The 15,447-nt window shown below is 36.7% G+C and overlaps 1 pseudogene; it reads left to right on the top strand.

Moving 5' to 3' along the window:
• Positions 1-5,062: 5,062 nt before the first annotated feature.
• On the top strand, positions 5,063-6,318 carry LOC118620705 (annotated as a pseudogene).
• Positions 6,319-15,447: the final 9,129 nt, after the last annotated feature.

Below are 15,447 nucleotides of genomic sequence, written 5' to 3'. Positions count from 1 at the left end.
CCTATCCAATTAGCTAAATGAATTATTAAAGAGTTTCAAAGGCAGTGGATGGAGCCTTGCAACACTGGTTAAAAGTGCAAATCTCGAGTCAGACAACTTCAACTCCAATGCCAGCGTCGCCACTTATGGGCTATGTCACACTGGAAAACTTAACCTCTCCAAGTCGAAGTTTTTATATCTATGAAAAGAAGATTATAATAGGGTTTGTGAAAATTAAATGAGAGTAATTTACTTGAAACACATAGCAGAGTCTGGCACACAGAAATGTCCAATATGGTAACCATTATTAGCAGATAAATAGGACATATTAATATCCTCACTATACTCAAGACTTCCTACTTAATGAATGCCATGCCTGTCTGTCGGAGCCATCAGAGTGTGTATGTGTCAGGGTGAATGTATATGTATTAGTAGAAAGAGTCAGTGGTATCATCCTTATTTTTAGACCTTCTATGATTCTGTATTCAGCTTTTCCTGGGCAATACAGTCGATTGTGGTTTTATTTATTAAGTCCACAAGCCCAACTAATTTTAGAAACTTGGATTTGAAATATTGTTTTTAAACTTAGAACAAAACAGAAGAGAAAATTAGGTAGAAATGTTCTGTACTCCAAAAAGTATTGCCAAAGGCATATTATAACTAGGAACAGAAAAATGGCTATATTAAAAATTCATAACTCAACACATTAAGGTTTTATATCACCTAAGTTACTAATTAATTTACTGAATCAATCTAAAAGTACAAAGATTGTTAAATAGGAAATATGATAAAATAGCTAGTCATTTTTTAAATATCAAATTTGATTAGCTATAATTCTCCCATTTGTTTTGAGCTGTAAATTAAAACAAATAGAAATAGTAAAAAATGTTCCCATTAAAATATAAAAAGAGAAGATAAAATAAATATATGCTCTAGGACAATGCCTTGCCCATTATAGGAGGTTAGTAAATATTTACTAAATTGAACTGAAATACACAAAACAAGCTTCAGGTTGACTAGAGTGGATTGAAGAACAAGTAAAGAATAAAGGTAGTGTCTTGTTTAAGGATGAGAGACTGGAAAAGTTTTAAAACTGGACCCATATTAACTCCTGTCATGTCAAGAGCATTGAGTTTCTAATTAAATTTCTAAATTTGCAAAGTAAGCCAGCTGTATGAGTTATTTTTGCTTTTAAACAATGTGTTACTTATTTTTTTCTTTTTGGTTAATCCTCACCCAAGGATATTTTTTTTATTGCTTTTTAAATAGAGAGTAAGGGAGGGAGAGAGAGAAACATCTATGTGAGAGAGACACACTGATTGGTTGCCTCCTGCAGGACCTGAATAGGGCTGGGGATGAGACCTGCAACCCAGGCACAAGCCCTTGACCAGGAATTGAACCCAAGACACTTTGGTACATGGACCTATGCTCTAACCACTGAGCAAGACCTGCCAGGGCAGTTGTGTTATTTTTAATCATGTAATTTAACCTCTCCAAGTATCCATATTGCCTCATCTATAAAAGGAGGATGACAATAATGTCCTATTCTGTTGAAACTGCTTGAATCAGCAACACCTTTAGGAGTTTTTCAAACAAGCACATCCCAGGGCCCATTTTGGGCCTCCTGACTCAAAATCTCAGAGGCTGGGACTGGGAAGCAAATGGTCCATGTGGTTCTTATACAGTCTAACCTCTCCCTGATAACCACTGTCCTCAGAGTTTTCATTGGTGATTGATTTAGGACAGGAGCACATGGGTAGCGTAAATCAATGGAGCCAAGGCATTCTTTCCTCTTGGAATAGAATTCAAAGACCTAATGATTTGCTAAAAATTAAAAAATAAGATATCTCTATATATGGAAGCAAAAATAAACAATATTATATAGTAAACTCTAATTTATTGCCTCCAGAATCAAGAAAATGTAATGAAAAATATTTTTTCATGTGATTAGTATATTGCAGTTTAGAAATTTATGGTTATTCCTTAGAACTTAGTCCTTTCGTTACCATATATGCATGACTTGATACTATGTCTATATTTTTCAGTTTTCAAGTCTGTGCAGAGCAAATGCTCTGTGACTGGGCATTGTTATAAGCACGTTAGAAGTTCTAATAAATTGAATAATCAAGCAGCAGATATGCTGCTTTTTTGATATGACTTTCAATTACCAACATATGTTCATGCTGGCTTATCAAAAGAAGGATTAATAGAAAGCACACTTTCTTCACACAACATTCTCTCTTTAAAATTGGAATGTGAGCAAAAGAATGCATTTCTGTTTGAATCAATTCTATTTGGCTCTTTGGCTGCCTTGTTACAGTGAAAGTAAAAAGGCTCACACAAAATTACTCATTACATGGAGAAAAGAAAGCCAAGGATCCGAGGGAAAATAATTCAGAATTTACTCATCTCAGAATGCATTTTATAGCAAGAAACAAAATAATGCTGAGATCATTTAATGTTTCTGAATTTTCAATAATAAAAGGCTTGATAATGATTTCATTCAAATTTTTTAAATTTCTTTTTCCTTTTCAAAATAGAATATACTATTGCCACTGGCTCAGTTTCAGGAAAAACAAAGGAAAATCACCTTTGCTCAATGTAGTGAAGGCCATGAATGTAGTTACCAAAAATGCTGCATGCTTTGTAGGGTGTCTGACAGTAGCATGAAAAGAAAAACTTGAAAAAAAAATACATTAAAATTTGAAATTAGGTCAAATGATTTTTCTGTTTGCAAGTATTTCCTGTCAGCTTGTAATAGAAATGTATTTGATTTTTAGTATTTCAATGCATATATCTACCAAGATTTTACCAAAGACACCCTTGGGTATAAGCTGCTTGTAGTGTTCTCGTATATGTGATTAAATTGGAGTCTGAACACCAAGAGTTCTTTCTTTTTTTGGCCAGTTCTATGGCCTCATGAGTCATTTGGCTTTTGATCCTTACTTTATAATCCTCTATATTCACTGATTCAACAAATAGGCCTAAGCTTAATATATGACACTATGTTACATATAGTAGGTGAAAGAAAGAAGAAAATAAACATTCATTCCTTCTAAGATTTGGTCTCCTAAGATCCCCAAATCTTCCAGATTTTGTTTGAAACAAATCAGGTTGAACTGAGTCAAAGCATATATCAAATTCTAGTTCATATAGTTTCTATTCCTAGCACTAATCTGATGTATAATCCTGCCCTATATTTTCATATCCAATCTTCATGCATTTAAATGTATTATTGCATTATCCAAATATCACCTTTAGCTTGTGGGGAGAAAATGTCTCTCAATAGTAGTCAGTACTCCTTACTTAATATCTCTGAACTTCCAGCAAAATGGCGAACTGCAACCCCATGTGTATTTCTTTGGAGTTTTGACACTGTAATTATTCTATTGACCACATTTTTAGCCATCTATAACACATAAACACTTTTTATCTACATCACCAGTCTGTTTCTTAAGCTTATTTTTCATCAGTAAAAATATTGCTTTTTAAAAAATTAATGATAGTAGTAATTAAATGTCGCTCTTAGGAATTTAAGCTTTTAACCAAATTTTGGAAACAATTATGCTTGAATAATGAAGCTTGGGTATGGATTCCCTGCCCTCGGCAGGTTACTGAACTGCAAAGAGGACCTAAGTGATTTTACTACAAACCAGAAATGCTGGGAAGGTGAGTCTGCAGGAAAGTCCTTAGACTGGAAGTAAGAGTGGAGCCTTGGGAGATAAATGGCCAAAAGCAGGAGCCGGGTAATGACAAGGAGATGCATCAGAGAGTTAGGAGTAAGTGAAAGCTGTAAAAATAGAACAGCTCAGCAATAAGCTGGACCAGGGTCCATAATCATCCAGGTCTTGTCCCGAATAGACATTAGGTGGGGATATTGGGTTGTCTTAAAGCTAATACACTAGGATGAATACTTCTGCTTCACAGCTACTGCACAAGAGAATAAACACTGGTCCTCTTAAAGATAACACGCATAAAGGGGATAGTCATAAAAATTTTATAGTCATTCATTTCTCATAAAATGTAAAAACTTATGATCAACTTTTAAAATGGTGCAACAATACCTAGTTTTCTGGGCATTATTCAAGGTAATCCACTTGATTCATTCATGCTGTTGCCAATATTCAAACTATATGCTCTGAGGTGAAAACATTATAAAAACTTACTAAGCTCCAAAGGTACAACCCACAAGCCAATAGAACATGATAGAATTAAAACTATTCCCTGTCTACATTCTAAGAAAGCTATGTTAATTTATTAGTTATATAATATGTTTATAACTGTCTACAGATTTTAAGTACTGCATATTTTCAAATTTTTATTTTGCTAATAAGGATCTTGCAAAAATGTACTAAAGAATTAGCCTCCTATCCTCCAACATAAAGACCAATATCCAATTATTTTAAATTTAAGGAACATTTATTCTTTGAGGGTACTGTCCATTTCTCTGTGTCTTATTGATAAAAGTATAAATGCAGAGTTTCATATGCAAAAATTATAACAATTTTCTTTTGCCATGTATACCCCAGTCTTCATCTGTTCATTTTTCTGTTCATTGATAACTCTAGCAATAACATTTTTTCATTTATAAGAACAAGGAGAAACCAGTTCCTGCATCCTTCTTTCCCAGTCCCACCAATATCTCTCAGCATCATAGAGTGTATTAGGCTTAGAATACGTGCAGTGAAATAATGTATTCTTGTTATTGTATTTATCATTTTATTTTGGGGGGTACTTCAATGTGCCCCTCCATTACACCCAGGGCTAGATCCAGGAGGGGTGGGTCACACTGGCCTCTGAGGGTCCCCGACTTGACAGTAACAAAAGTATTAGTGGGGCTCACTTTTGACATGGACTCTCTTTGACCACTGCATCTGTAGCCTTGCATTGCTGCTCCCCACAATTTCTATCACTCACCTAATTTGCTTAGTTAAGATTTGTTCATTTGAAAACAACAGGGGATATCCCCAGTGGTGCAAGCTCAGAGTATAGACCTAATGCTGCTGCAAAAGCTTGTTTCCTCCTTCTCCAGTCGGCGTCCCTCCCTGGACCTGGCTGGCACTCTTGGCTGCCCTGGTTCCTCATGGCACTGCTCCAGCGCGTGACGGTGGCCATTGATTTGGAGAATTTTGACACAGCAGTTAACTTGAAAGTGAAGAGACATGGGACACTCCCAGTGGACAGTTTTAGAAGAAATTGCAAAGAGTTCCAACCAGAGCCACACAAGTAGTTTCAAAACACCAAACTACCTGTTCAATCTACCAAAACAACAAATGTCAACAAACAACGGAAACCTACTGGTTCTGTGAAACCAGCACAGATACAAATGTTGGCTCCAAAGGGTTCTTCTCCTGCACCTGAGGATATCACCATGGAGGAAGAAAACCTCTGCCAGTCTTTCTCCGATAGCCTGCTCTGCAAAACTGAGGGTACCGCTAATGACGACTGGCAGGCCCTCAGCTCTGCAGCGACTGTGTTAAGGATATCTATCAGTATCTAAGGCATCCGAGCTTCTGCCATTCATAAATCCACATTTCTTAAATAGAAGTGATATAAACAGATACATGTGTGTCATCCTGGTGCAAGTCTACTCCAAATTTAGGCTGCTGCAGGAAGCTCTGTACATGTGTGTTGCCATTATGGATCCATTCTTACAAATTCAGCCAAGTCTCTCCGAAGAAGCTTCAACTGGTTGGAATTACAGCTCTGCTCTTGGCTTCCAAGCAAGAGATGTTTTCTCCAAATAATGAAGATTTCATTTATATCACAGACAATGTGTACATTAGTTCCCAAATTGGAGAAATGGAAATGCCAATTTTGAAAGAAATGAAATTTGAATTGGGTTGACCTTTGCCACTACATTTCTTAAGATGGGCATCAAATGCTGGGGAGGGTGATGTTGAATAGCAGCACACTTTAGCCACATATGTGATGGTGCTGACTCTCATTGACTAGGACATGGCATATTATCACCCTTCTAAGGTGGCAGCAGCTGCTTCCTGTTTGTCCCAGAAGGTTCTAGGCTAAGGAAAACGGAATTTAAAGTAGCAATAGTACACTGGATACAAAGAGCATGAAGTATTGGAAGTCATGTAACACATGGCCAGAAGTGTAGTGAAAGTAAATGAAAACAATGAGATGCATTGCCATCAAGAATAAGTATGCAAGCAGCAAGCTCCTGAAATCAGCACTGTTCCTCAGCTGAACTCAAAAGCCACTGAAGAGCTTGCCTCACTGATGGGGGAGGGGAGCCCTAGGCTGCTGGGGCCCTGGGGAAGTGCTTCCTCTGTGCCTTGTCTTGCTGATTTGGAACTCTGGACTTTGTATGTTGTTCTCTAGTCTATTTCATCAAACCTCTTCTCAGCCCTCTTTCTAAATGTATAGTGAGGGACGGGGGAGCCATTTGTTTAAAGAAACAACACAGAAACTTCAACTAGCTTAAATTCTGTACAATAGTTTACCAATGCTTAGCTACATTATGGTTGAAATAAGCGTTTTGGGGTCTATCTTAGGATTCTAATGATTCTTTCTAAAAGTTGTTTCTATGGAGAGGCTTGTTCTTGTTTCAAAAAGACTAACTTTTAGAAATTTTTTATTTTTAAAAATAAAAATTTAAGGCCTGGACAGGTAGTTCAGTTTGTTAGTGTTGTTCCCATGTGCCAAGGTGGTGGGTTCGATCCCCGATCAGGGATATACAAGAATCAACCAATGAATGCATAAATGAGTGCAATGACAAATCAATGCTTCTCTCTCTCCCTCTCTCTCTCAAATGAATAAATAAAAATTTTAGAAAACATAAAAATAAAAATTTAGAATATGCAGCTCAATCAAAAGGTTAAGAGAGCCTGCTATATAGTTTGATGCTAAGCCAAAGATAGCATAGAATAAAGTATAATGTGTATAATGTCAGAGGGTTAAAACAAAGATTAAATTTTTAAAAATTCAAATTTTTTTAAAGACAACTAAAGGGCTTAGACTTCAAGAAATGTTCTGGGCTCTTGCTAATCACCTTTTGATACATGATTATTGTAATAACAAAACTTATTGGGGAAAATTTATCAGTTTTCTTTAATTTATAATGTACTGCATGTAGTTTTGAAATAAATTCTAAGGCCTAAGATGGAGTTACTCCCACCCAGAGTGCCACACCAGCAAAATGAAACTTATATATATATAAAACTTTCATGTCCCTGTAAATGCTTTGCTTGACTAGTAAAGCAGTATGGTCCTCCCTCTATATCCTGGGGGGATTGGTTTCAGGACTCCTCACAGACACCAAAGTCTAAGACCCTCGTATAAAATGATGTAGTATTTTTATAAGACCTATTTGTATGTAGGCTATAGCAGGGCATGTCTACACATCACTTCATTCAAGTAGGTTCAGTGTAGTGCTCGATACATGGCAAATTCAAGTTTTGCTTTTTTGGAACTTTCTGGAATTTTTTTTTTTATATATATATATTTGATTCATGGTTGGTTGAATCCATGGATGTGAAAGCCATGAGTTTGAAACCTGTAGATAAGGAAAGCCCACTGTATATCCAACCAGCCAATCCCTACACACCAGGCTAACTCTGGGCTCTATACTTACTTCCTTGTTCCTTCTCATTCCAAACAAGGGTGACTGTGTGGCCCCAGCCAATAAGATATTTTCTCTTCATTTCTTTTTTTTTTTTTTATCCTCACCTGAGGACACTTTTCCATTTTTTTGTTCAGATAGAGGAAGAGAGAGAGAAACATCGATGTGAAAGGGACACATCAAGTGGCTGCCACCCACACCACCAACTGAGGCGGGGACAAACTGCAACCAAGGTACGTGACCTTAGCGGGAACCGAACCCTGGTTTCTCTGGACCGTAGGTCAACGCTCTAACCGCTGAGCCCAACTGGCCAGGGCATCTCTTCATTTCTTCCTTGTGTTATAGTCTTCACCTGCTGCATTTGGCAGTTCTAAAATAGACTGTCCATTTCAAGAAGCATTAAATAAAGTTGTTTTGTATGATGTAAGTTGTCTTAATTTTTTATAACAATATGAAGAATTAAGTAGGCATGAAAAGTATAAATGGGATACATACTGAGTGAAAAACAAAACCAACAAAGAAATTGATTGGGGAAAAAAGGATTATGGGAGTACAATGAAAATCAATTTATGAATGAAAAAAAATGAAGTAGTTATGTAATCTGAAAGACCATTTAGAGTAATGAATTAAGTGACTTTAATGGTGAAAATTATTTTTACACAGATACAATATCTACCCTGAAGTTTGGTAGGATACATAGCACGAAGGAGAAATTTGCAAGAACCAAAATGGTAACATTAGAATATGTGTGAAGTTTTCCCAGCAGTTGCTTCATGGGGAAAGGCATATACATCTCAGAAGTTTCCTGAAGGGTAAAGTAAATTTAGCCAAGTAAGATGAAAGCGAAATGATCAAAGCTTGCCCCTGGTTTGTTTGCTTGAAGGCAGTAACAATAATAGGTGGGAAATATGAGAAGAGGAACTGAATAGAATCTTTTTTTCTTTTTGTCATTTATGGAAAGTCAGAAATACAACCTTGTTCATATGACAGCTGAAAGTAAAAAGTCAAATCTACGTAAAGGTAGAGTCGAAGTGGGCCATGTATAATTATGATTAAAGCAAATCAAATGAAAGAAAATGACGAACTTCCATTGAAAAGATTCCGCTTAACACTTTCACTGCAGAGCAGCTGTCACAAAATAGGCATCCAGATTGGAGAATCAAAAGAACAGTAGATATCACAAAAACAACCGGAATTAAAGAAAAGATGTCGAAAGTAGTGGGAAAGAGCTTTAAAAAGGATATCACAATTGAAGTCAGGATATTTTAAATCATAATATTTGAAATGACTATTTATTAAACTTACTATTAAAGATCTTTGCATAACATCACAACACCTAAGGAAAGTATCATATTTTAAAGTTTCTATTAATGTAATAGTTGTCATTAAAAAACAATAACCTCTTTCTTGTTTGATAAAGCTGTTATTGAAAAAAATACATTATACTTGTTTTCCAGTATAAGAGACTCTTGAAAAAGTTTGTCACTGAAATCATGTAAGTAATCAAAGTCTTTTGCAAAAGATATTTTTTTACTTATGTATTCTAGTTTATGTTCATCTTATTTTAAATAAAATTTCCAAAGGCCAGATAAACATTCTCTCATTTTAGATTGGAAGCAAACTACTAAATTGCTTTAAAAATATTTTACAAGGGACTGGAAAATTAGTTCTGTGGTGTTTTATGAACATGGTCTTTTATGGATTTGATATGCTATATGTGTTGAATATTTCAGTACTCCACGCATTATTAACAGCAGCAAGAATGTAATATCCCTACCGTAATGCTTCAGTGATCGTTTTTCAGGTGAAAATTTTATGAACTTTAAAGTGAAACTGATATATTATTGGCACTTTCTTCTAATGTAATAATTTTGGGGGAAATGTCCAGAAAACACAATTTAGAATGCAATATTACAATAGATAAAATTTGCAAGAACAGGCATTTTTAAATATTCAAATGATCACAATTAGTTACTTGCTTATAATGGTAACCGCAATAACTTTAAAAATTAGCCTATACTTTCAAAATTTTTATTTGCTCCTCATAAATCATTACTTGTTTTCCATGTAGGAAACATAAATTTGATTTGTCCATGATCATATATTCATTTTCAAATTGAACAGGTTATGTTTTTACAAAATAATTACTCGGGGAGTATAATTAAAAACACTCCTCGGTTAATAGGAAAGCCCACAACATGATTACATACGCATATCCACAGTTCCTCCTGCGCAAATAATCCAGTCATCTCTCCAGGCAGCTTACTCTGGTAGCAGACGTGAGAGCTAGTTTCAAGGGTGATTTTCATGGCATGCTCCTGAGAAAGTCCATGTGTAAAGGCGTTTCCTATATGAATGGAATGTGACAGTATTTCATCAGTTAATGCCTGTGTGTTCCAGAGTACTCTGTCTTGCCATTCTTAGGTGGGAATGGGGGAGTACCTGAGCTCTTTGTGCAGAAATTCTTCGTTAATCAGAGCTAATGGTTAACCTTGATTCTTGTAAAACTTTAGGACATTTACATTTGCTTTGTTTCTCAAAATAAGTCACACTTTTTATATCTTTGCTTTTTAAAAAATGTTAATATACTTGCCATTCAACATATTATTATTATCTATGTGGTAATTCCACATGTTGAGAACCATTCAAATATGTGGGCACTGAAATGCCTTCGTATGTTCATCACAGCATGTTTAATAATGTAAAAAAAAATATAAATGTGTTAAAATAGAGAGTGGTTAAATAAATTGTGAGAGCCCTAACCCACAGAAAATTATTGCACCACTAAAAATGATTTAAAAATATTTTTGTGATATGTAAAAATTTAGAGTGTACTATTTATAAGTGAAAACTAGGGCTCCATGGTGAATGTGCATGACCTAAACCATGGTAAAAATTCTGCGCATGGAGAAAATGTCAGAGGCACACTCCAGTGTTAACTAATAGTTTGTTTTGAGTGGTAGGAATTGTGAATGATAATAATTTTTATCTCTATAGTTATCTGGATTTTCAAATTGCAACTAATGGATACATATTTAATTTATAACCAGAAACACATACTACTTTTTGATAATGACTATTGCCATTGATCTAAACTTTTAAAGAGTAAATCGGATTTTGTTGTTGTTGATAGAATACATATTCAGAACCAGTCATTTCTGTGACTGTATAATTTCAGTTCCTCCTCAATGTGGAAGATGAGAGGCAGTATCAAAAAAAGCAATAATTATTGTATTCTAGAAGGTCATTTCATGCTCTAATGCTTCTTGAACAAGAGCACACACATGGGTCTTCGTCCAGTCTGTGGGGCACGACATGACTGATGGACAGCAGGAGGAGAAATGTGTTTAGTAGCTGGAGGACTCAACATTCATGCTATCCTTCTTCTGAGTTACTTACATGCTTTACTTTGCAATATGAGTTCTGTTTCAAGGACATGGAGCACAAATTTCTGTTTTTAAATTAACGTAAACTGTAAAAGGTTTTGAAGTTTTTAAAAGTAGGTCAACGCCCTGGCCAGTTTTGCTCAGTGGTTAGAATGTCAGTCTGTGGTCCAGAGAGACCCGGGTTCGGTTCCTGCTAGGGTCATGTAGCTCGGTTGAAGTTTGTCCTCGGCCCTGGTTGGTTGTACGGGTGGCAGCCACTCGATGTGTCCCTTTCACATCTATGTTTCTCTCTCTCTCTCTCACTCCCACTCAATCTGAACAAAAAAATGGAAAAATGTCCTTGGGTGAGGATAAAAAAAATAATAATAAAAAATAAATAAAAGTAAGTCAACATCTAGAAAACATGATACATAATTGTATAACAAGAATTTGAGTAAAAACTGAAATTCCTCCCTGCAAAGAGAGAGAAATTTATTCATTTATTTATTTATTTATCCTTACCCGAGGACATTTTTTCATTTATGTTCAGATAGAGTGGGAGGAAGAGAGAGAGAGAGAGAAACATCGACATGAAAGGGACACATCCAGTGGCTGCCTCCTGCACGACCCAACCAGGGCCGGGAACAAACTGCAACAGAGGTACATGCCCTTAGCGGGAACCGAACCCGGGTCTCTCTGGACTGCAGGCTGACGCTCTAACCGCTGAGCAAACCGGCCAGGGCAAGAGAGAGTTTATATTAACGTGGATGCACTGTGAATATCAATTTGACATTCCTCCATTCGGTTATTACATTAGTTACTTAACTCTGCCTAACAATGCAAATTTATTCTCTCACAGTTCTGGAGGCTGGAAGTTCAAAATCAAGTTGTCAGCAGGGCCACACTCCTTCTAATAGTCTAGAAAAGGATTATTTTCTTGCATCTCCCTAATTCCTTCAATCCTTGAAGTAATCCTTGGAATTCCTTGCCTCTTGGCTTCACTGCTCCAATTTCTGCTTGTTTTTGTTTTCACATGGCTGTGTTCCGTCTGACTCTGTGTTTTAATTTCCCCCTTCTAATCTATCTACCCTAATCCAGTATGTCATCTTCTTAAATTGATTACATCGGCAAAGACCCTATTTCCCAATAAGATTACAGTCATAGGTACCAGGGATTATGACTTCAATTTATTTTTTCTGGGTTCACAAATCAAATCGCAATATACCCTCTTCCCTTCTGGCCTTCCTTCATTTTCCTTCCCTCTCCTCCTTCCTTCCTCCTTCTCTGCCTCCTTCCTTTCTCCTTTCCTTCCACAAATGAGACACTTTCCTCTCTTGTTCATGAAGTCTCAGTCTCCCATATGCACTTACACTTCATTGGCTACTCCTCTGTCTTCTTGCCGGAGCATCCTTTTTTGTTAAATCTTTAAAATTTGCTGGGCCCAGAACTTGATCTTGAGCCTCCTGTCTTTAGAATCCTTTTTTCTATAGGTGATCTTATCTATTCCAGACAACAAATATCATATACAAAACCTTGTGTTTTGGAATTCCTTGGAACTAAATGTCAGGCCATTGTACTATGTACTACTCTGCACTTATTCCTTGGATAATGCTGTTAATTTCAGGCCTTTGAAGATTATTTACTAGCAGAAATTTTTTATACTTATCCAACTTCTGTTGTCTAAATTCCAATCCCTCTTTTCACATGCCTACCAAGCATCTCCATTTGGTGTCTCACAGGCATCTCAAAATAAACATGTTCAAAATTCACAGTAAAGGGCTCTTCCTCCCATTCCTAGAAGTTTCCTTATATAATATTTCTCATCTCAGGAAAGGCTCTAACCTCCACTCAGTTGCTGATGGTAGGAATTTATCTCATTTAGTTTGAATGTTACCCTATTTTCCGTGGTTTGCTTCCAAATCTTGGTGGAGAAGAAGAAACCTCCAAGGAGTCTGAAAACAGGGGCTGGAGGGCTAGGAGGGTGGAGAGTAATAGGAGCAAAGAGAAGAATGTCTTATGAAGAGATTCATCTCCCCTTTAAATGGTGTGATATTCCTTACAATGAAAAGCAGAAAATTTCTTTAAATAGAACAAATTGAGGTTAGTGGGGACTTTAGAAAGTGAGCCTTTTGATGTTGTTGTTAATTCTCACCCGAGGATATTTTTTCCATTGATTTTTAAAGAGTGGAAGGGAGAGAGAGAAACAACAATGTGAGTGAGGCACATTAATTGGTTGCTTCTCAGACACTCCCTGATGGGGGCAGGGATTGAACCTACAACCTAGGTACATGCCCTTGGTTGGGAATCAAACCCATAACCCTTGGTCCAAGGGCCAATGCTCTAACCACTGAGCAAAACCGGCCAGGGCTAGAAGGTGAGTTTTATTTTTTAGTCTTTACCCAAGGATATTTTTCATTGATTTCTAGACAGAATGCAAGGGAGGGAGGGAGAGGGAGAAACATTGCTGTGAGAGGCACATCAATTGGTTGCCTCCTGCATGATCCCAACCAGGGCCAGGGATCGAACCTGTAACCCAGGTATGTGCCCTTGACTGGGAGTCGAACGCTTGACCCCTTGGTCCACAGGTCAACATTCTAATCACTGAACCAAACTGGCCAGGGCTAAAAGGTGAGCTATTAATGCAGGGGTTGTGATAGAATGGGTGGAGGCATGAACAGAGATGAGTATAAAGCAGGCAGGATACTTGATGAACAAAAATCCTAAGAATGCAGATTGGGATGGAATCCAAGAAAATGTGATAGTCTTGACTCTTGGTAGAAAGACTTACACCACTGAGACTGAAGTAAAGAAAGACTTCCCCAAAAGCTAAAAGAAAGGAGAGTCAAGAACATATGCAGACATAGATCTATTTTTCAATGGTTTTAAAAAATACCCCCCCCCCCAAATAAAGAACTTCTTTCCCTGAAATAATTGCAGGTTCAGATAAATTTGTGAATTAAGACATGGAATATATTGTGTTTTTGTTGGGAATTATGGAGGAAGGTCATCCACTGAAAGTGACTCATGAGGGGTGGGTATGATGCTTGTGGGGAGTGTGAAAGATGGGGAACCACTTCCTTTCGGGATTGGGAGAATGAGCTAATTAAAGAAGCGTGAAAGAGGGTCTGGCAGTCTTGGGGCCAAATTGCAATTGGTAATCATGAATTCAGACTCATATCAATATGCATGTTTATTTAGTTTACTGCTCTGATGAAGACTGCTAACATGCTGTATAGATGTTTCAAGGAAGTTAGAGAAGTGGTTATTACCTAGGGAAGCCAGCTGGAGGCTGCCGAGGAACATTACAAAGTGGCACTAATCTTGGTGGATCCACCACAGAGGGGAGGCTAGATTGATGCTTTGCAGGATTAGAACTTTGAACTTTCAGCCTCTGAATGGCCACACATTTTAGGAGAAAACCTATGCTACTCAGGCTCACAAGATATAATGTGTAAGACATAATCACAGTTTATTATTTACTATGATCGCTACAATTGATAGGCTCACACTGGCATGATTTCCACTTTTTCCTTTGTGCCTGGAATACCTTCTTATAATCAAATAGTGGTTTGTTGAACATGACATTAGAGCAAAGAAGATTAGAGGAATGAGTCATATAGTGAGTGAAATAGAATATATAATGCCCTTGGCAATAGGTGTACCTTTGCCATAAGGACGGAGATGCCAGATGTATTGTGTCAAGATACCCCATCTCTGGGCAGCAAAGACTTGTGTACAGCCAGGGTGTGCTCTCCCCTCACGTCTCCTTCAGCTTTCCTAGCTTGTTCATCCTCCTTCCAAAAGACACAAGTTCTGTTTGTTTGTTTGTTTGTTTGTTTGTTTGTTTGTTTGAAGAGTTACTTTGGCCTAGGACCCATTATATAACATGAAGTAACTTTGCATATCTCTGCCTTATTCCATTTTGGGCAGATTCTCAATTAATTCCCACATGGCAATCCTAATTTTTCTCTTTTCCATAATCTTGGAATATAAATTGCCAAATAAGATCAACCCTATCTATACTTTATCAAAATTAGTTTATGATTCAGATAGTTCATTAGTAAAATTAAGAAGTGTCACCATTTTTCAGTTTTCCCCTGATTTTATAACAAGTTGTGATTTGTAGTTTGTGGCCAATTAATGAGAATAAAAGTAACAAAAATAATCTTAAAATGTGCAAGTGATACAAGAAAACTGAGTTAAATTGTTTTACTTAACATGTATCAGTAACTTCTAGAGAAAAATGTACAAAGAACTTACTGTTAATTACCTTGGTTTATATAGAGTAATAAACACTCAATACTTTTAACTGTACACATAACATCCCATTATTTAGCCTGGCTTACATAAGGTAAAACACAGGGCTTTTTAACAATAGTTGTAATAGTTTAAAAACAAAGTGTGACCATATAACATTCAATCCTTTGACTTTCTCATGTTGCAAGACTAAAACACAGAGTAAAGAAATCCTGAATCCTGTTCTCCCCCCTTCTCAGACTATTCCTGTCCAAAATTTTTTTAAAA

The sequence above is a fragment of the Molossus molossus genome, unplaced genomic scaffold, assembly GCF_014108415.1.
Source record: "Molossus molossus isolate mMolMol1 unplaced genomic scaffold, mMolMol1.p scaffold_m16_p_8, whole genome shotgun sequence".
NCBI lineage: Eukaryota > Metazoa > Chordata > Mammalia > Chiroptera > Molossidae > Molossus > Molossus molossus.
Note: the sequence above shows the minus strand (reverse complement) of the source record. Positions and strands in the feature narration are given on the sequence as shown.